The sequence below is a fragment of the Rhipicephalus sanguineus genome, chromosome 2 (assembly GCF_013339695.2).
Source record: "Rhipicephalus sanguineus isolate Rsan-2018 chromosome 2, BIME_Rsan_1.4, whole genome shotgun sequence".
NCBI classification, from domain to species: Eukaryota; Metazoa; Arthropoda; class Arachnida; order Ixodida; family Ixodidae; genus Rhipicephalus; species Rhipicephalus sanguineus.
The window spans coordinates 24,488,572-24,494,571 of record NC_051177.1 but is presented as its reverse complement, the minus strand read 5'-3'; the positions used below and the strand labels follow the sequence as shown (position 1 = coordinate 24,494,571).

Here is a 6,000-nt window from a genome sequence, read left to right as displayed (position 1 = left end):
CCAAGTACCTTCTTCATATTGGTGACACATACGCACTTGTGTAAACATATTCTTACGTACTCTCTTTTGTGAATAGATTCTTCTTATTTGCGTAGGAAAAAAATTGAAGCAAGATATTTCAGTTAAAATTCGCGATTAGAAAACATGTTCTTTAAGTGCAGATACAAGCCTTCAGTGCACCGACACTGAATTTAAGAGTCCAGCTAAGAATTCTTGTGGGTCGCAAATCGAGTCTGAGTTCATACCGCCGCTGGCTTCAATGAGGTGAAAGTGCTCCGGGAGTGCTGTTATTTCATTCTTTTTTTTCTTGTTGGGACAAAATGGACAGTCGGCTGGCCCACCTGATAGAAGCCAAGCAGTCCATAAAGGCGAAGTGGCAGAAGCAACGAACCAACCGAAGTCTAAGGAAGAAGGTTGCCGAGCTCAACAGGCAGATCGAGGCCCACTGCAGGGTGCTATGCACCCAACAGTGGAACGAGGCCTGCAACGAAGCCGACGGACAGATGCACAAAGGCAAGACGTGGAACATGCTGTGGCACCTCCTTGACGAAACAAAGACCAAGGGCCACCAACACAACAACTTGGCCAGGATCCTACACAAGGCAATCTGCGAACACGGAGAGGACAAGGTCAAGCGGCGCTTGGACGCCAAGTACCTACCAACCACCCCCACGGAAAGACACCCGGATTACCAAGGCAACGAAAACGAGACGCTAGATCGAGACGTGAGAAGTCAGAGCTGCCTTGCAGGATCTCAATGGTAGGTCCGCCGCGGGTCCCGACCGAGTGACCAACAGAGCACTCAAGAACCTCAACGAAGCGGCCATCGAAACGCTCACGAACTTCTACAACAAGTGCTGGCAAGATGGAAGGCTGCCCAAGCAATGGAAAACAGACAAGACGATCCTCATCCCCAAGCCTGGCAGGCCGCCCAACACAGAGAACATCAGGCCGATCTCGCTCACTTCTTGCGTGGGAAAGGTCCTCGAGCACGTTCTCATGAACAGGTGGCAGCGTTACCCGGAAGAATCGGAACTTTACCCAAATTCCATCATCGGGTTTCGGAACAAGCTCGGGATGCAACACGCCATGATCTTACTGAAGAACGAGATGATCGACGATATGACGGGCACCAAGGACAACAAAGCCATACTCGGGCTGGACCTGTAGAGCGCCTTCGATAAAGTGAGACACTCGGCTATCCTGGCCCAAGTATCCAGGCTAAACATGGGCAGGAGAACATACGAGTACATCAAAGACTTCCTGACGGAACGGACCACCCAAGTCCACGCGGGAGACCTGCAGCTCGAAGAGAAGAAGCTGGGCAGCGCCGCACGGTTCAGTGATCTCCCCGTTACTCTTCAACCTCGTGATGATCGGGGTGGCCAACCGGCTAGAAAGAGTAACGGGAGTCCGGCACACCATCTACGCCGACGACGTTACGCTTTGGGTACCGGGAGGAAGCGACGGACACATCGAGACAACGCTGCAAGAAGCGGTCAACGCCATCGAGGAGCAGCTGGTGATTCCACCGAAAGGAGAGGTAGGAAAAGAAAGAATATGGTACTCAAGTACGAGCGTCCCAAGATCACGATCAAGACGGCGGAAAGATTCGAGTGCTCGGGCTGCTCATCGAGCGAAACCGAGTCAACGGTGAAACGGTGAACAAGCTCGCGGGCAAAGCGGCCGCGGCAATGAGACTCATCAAGAGAATGTCCAACAGAAGAGAGGAATGATGGAGGAGAGCCTGACTAGGCTCGTTCAATCCTTTGCAGTTAGCCACATAACGTACGTGGCGGCCTTCCACAACTGGAGGCCGAGTGAACGTAACAAGATAGACGCCACCATACGCAAGGTGTATGAGGCGGCACTCGGTCTCCTCGGGAGCACGAGCACCGAAAAATTCATGGCGCTGGGAGTCCACAACACGCTGGACGAAATAGCCGAGGCACAGAGAACGGCGCAGCTCGAGCGTCTCTCTGAAACGAGAACCGGAAGACATATACTGCGGGACCTTGGCCTCGAGCAGAGGGAAGGCAAGCAGCAGAACGACGCACCTATACCGGATAGCATCAACAGAAAACTCAGGGTCTGTCCGATCCCGAAGAACATGAACCCCGAGCACAACAAGGAGCGGAGGTTGGCAAGGGCCAAGGCTCTCGTGGACCTCCACGCCAGAGAAGAAGGCGCCGTCTACGTGGACGCGGCAGAGTACCAAGGGAGCAGCGAGAAAGAGAGAGAAAAACTTTTATTAGAAGTATTGAGAACTGTCGGGTGGGGCTCTCAGTCCAGAGCTCCAACAGCCGCTGCCGCGTCTCGTGCCCGACGGACCAACGCCCGCTGGCCACTCGGGCTTCCGTCACGCAGCATGGCCTCCCAGTCTTGCAGGGTTGGAATAGGAGAGGAGATGGGAGAGCGCCTGGCTGGTGGACGCTGACATTCCAGCGTTACGTGAAATAACGTCGGTACCGCACCGCAGCCAGGGCATTTGTCAGGGTAGGAAGTTGGATGGAGGATGTGGAGGAAGTGTAGGTTGGGGAAAGTGTTGGCCTGCAGTTGCCGCATCGCAGTCGCATCTTCTCGGGTCAGCGTATGGTGCGGTGGAGGGTACCGTAGGCGTTCTCGCCTATAGTAATCCAGAGTGTCTCGATATCCTAGAAGTTCCGTGTCGCATACGCGGCGGTGGTCGTCGGAGTATCGACGGGTGCAACGAAGACCGCAGCGAGCGTCCGGACTCGAGAAGCGCACAGTGCGGAGGAGGTGGCCATCGCCTTGGCCGTCTCCGACCCCGAATGCACTAAAGTGTTGTGTGACTCTAGAACGGCAGTGAAGAACTACGCCAAGGGTATGGTATGTAGTGAGGCCGCGCGCATACTGCCAAAGTCGAAGAAATCGGACGCAAAAGTGCTGCGGTGATCAAGTGGTTTCCGGCCCACGTGGGCAGTGATGTGTCGGAACGCGGGAACGCGAACCACAACAAGACGGGCAATGCGGCCGTCAACTGCGCGGCTGCAAACACGGCCGACTCGGAGTGTTGGTCGCGGTACAGTGCTAAGGACAGGATGACCACCTTCAACGAAATAGTCAAATGGTACAGACTGGACAGGCAGACTATGCCGCCACCTCACCCGGGGGTTACCCGGAAGGAGGCAGTGTTACACAGACAATTACAGACGGGGTCCCTGCTCACCCCGGCGCTAGCTAAGTACGTGTGTCCGAGTGTGTACGCCAAGTGACGTGTGTAGACTGTGCGTGAAGGAGAGAGCTACCGCGGCTCACATCCTTTGGGACTGTAACGTAAATCCGAGAGAAGCCAGTGAGAAGACGACGATCCCGCCGCAGCTAGAGGTTGCAACGAGGATCTACGATCAAGACACACAACTCAAGGTCGTCCAGCAGGTCTCGGCAGCTCTAGAGAGGCAGCGACCGAGCGAAACCGAGGAGAAGGGGGGCGGCGCCCCAGGAAGGGGCAGCGGCCCTCTCGGACCCGCGGAAGTAGCTCGGGAGCAAGGCCTCGAGGAGCACAACGCACGAGACTGACGTGGTGGTGGTAGTGGTTTGAAGAGGAAAAGGCGCCTAATTTCTGCAGCCCGGTCGGGAGCACGGCGCAACGCCTAGAGACTGACGTAATGGCCGCGTCGCTGAAAGCTCGTCCTCCCTGCGTGGAGGGAGCCTCATCATCTCTGCAGGCATTTCATAAAGTTGTTCTCTCTCTTTCTCTTAGGACAAACATTTCACGTTTAGGATATCGAAAGGAGGCAGCGAGCTGCTTCACGTAACATGTACTAATGAAAAGGAAAAAAAAAATATCATGCATCTATTTGTACATACGTACTATATAGCTTGCTACAAATTGATCAATGAGCTTTTGCCTTTCCTGAACCTTACCTCACCTTGCGGACTTTCCCATGACTGATTTGCCAACATCATGCACAATAGCAGAACTTTTTAATACTACCTATTGAGAGTTTTTCATCATAACCGGTAGTACTCTGCTACAAAAAGTGTTGGAGAGTATAAGCACGTGTGTGAACCTAATTAAAATGTAATCAATAGTGTTATGAAAAGGAGGAACTAAAAGGGACAAAGGGAAATCGAAGGTCTCAAAGCCAAGCAGCTCTCCAAAGGATTCGTGGATAGTTGAGCGAAGTGACAAAATTTATAGTAAGGACAGTAGCTGAGTACATGACATACATATTTGTGATCGCAATCAAAACTGAGGCTTCTATCATGAGTTCGTGCCAGTAATTTGCGATACAATGTTTACTCAAGAGTTACAAAGCAATCTTCACTTGAATATCTGCAAATGCTGCATACGGTATAATCGCTTCAATGATCCTCTGCGCATACAATTATGTCGTGGTTGCGAGGCGAAGCGGCTGTCCCGTTTATCACATACTTAGTGACGCTTCGTATTGACTACAACAAGAATGACGTGGCGAAATGGGCCACGGGCGGTGCCAAGTACTTGCATCACTGCCTTCTAGTTGAAGTGTTCTGTGCCGTAGAGTCGACGTCCACTCCTGCTGACACCATGGCTACATGAACGCTCGAGTGAATCTCCACGAAAACAATGCTGTCACAATGTTGGAGTGGAGCGTGCGCCCCTTTGATTACGTAACTTAGTGACGTTTCATATTCGCAACAACAATGCGATACAGATAATGACTTAGAGAAACGGGGCACAAGCGGTGTCAAGTATACTTGCACAGTCTGTTTTGCTATATTGGACCGTCGACTCGTGGTGGCATGACTGAATGACGGCCATTGAGATCTGTTTAACACGAGTTCTTCAAGCTCACCGAGACGGAAGGTTGCCGCTGGGCAGACTTGAGAAGGAGCCAGATCCCAAGCAAAAGGTAGCCAAAACTAGCCATATATACCATACAAATTAAGAGCCAGATTTGTAGCCAAACAGAGCATAAGCGACGTTATGAACAGTGTTTCTAGTGCTGAAGATTATATAGAATTTTGAATAAGCAATAGCACAGATCAAAGGGAACAATTTTTTCCCCTTTTCCTTCGTCTTCAAACCACAGCTAAGTTGCAAGTAAAAATAAATATAGGTTCAGTGCGCTGCACATAGCTAATCCAGAATAGAGTTTCTGCCAGAGTGATATAAGAACATTCTAGCCAACAATTCAGTGGGAACGATAAACATCGAAGCAGCTTTTCTTCGGAACCGAAATTGATCAGCACACTTTGACTACATCACCGTGTCCATCTTCAAGTAGTGAAATCTGGTTGAAGAGAGACAGCGGAGCTCCATTTTTGTTGAGGACATTTGTCATCTACCACGTCAGAATCAAAAACTGGCGCGTAGCATCAGCACTGATCGTGAGCAGCGTCAGCAGCATGCTAGCCACACGTTTGCCTACATGCGCGCAACTTCGCCACTCCGTCTTTGCAATCGCGCCGAGCGTAGGGAGGCCTCGACGAGCACCAGCCCGTTGGAGGACATGATCGCGCATCAGCCAATGCGACGTAAAGTTTTGAGACAATGGGTAGTCTTTAGGCTTGCTTGCTATGTTGTCTTCAAATAATAAGAATAATCGCAAGTAAATTCACCAAAATAAAATCTCAAAGTAGCGAGAATATAGCCATGAAGCCAATTTTAAACTTTCATCACCAGATTGGATCGTAAAGCAGCCAAGTTTAAAGTTACTGCATATGTCATCTTTCTAAAGGTAGTATACACAGGAACTTTAGCCAATTTGGCGCAAAGTAGCCGCCAACGGCAACTCTATATTGCCGCATTAAAGATAATGTGGGTACGGTCAAAAATTGAAATTTCATCATGGACATGCAAGGCACTCACACGCTAAAAAAAGTCACAACTCACCTGCCTTCGCTTCATCTGAACGAAAGTGGCAAAGAATGGTCATTAATATTCCCCTGACGAACAAAGTGTTAACGAAGTAACGACAGTGAAAACACCTCCGTGAAAGGTTATAGACTATGAAATGTATCCGTTGTCACACATTTTGTGTAATCACGCAG

The 6,000-nt window shown here is 50.6% G+C and overlaps 1 pseudogene; it reads left to right on the top strand.

The window, feature by feature from the left end:
- Positions 1-999: 999 nt before the first annotated feature.
- Positions 1,000-3,499, top strand: LOC119382552 (uncharacterized; annotated as a pseudogene).
- Positions 3,500-6,000: the final 2,501 nt, after the last annotated feature.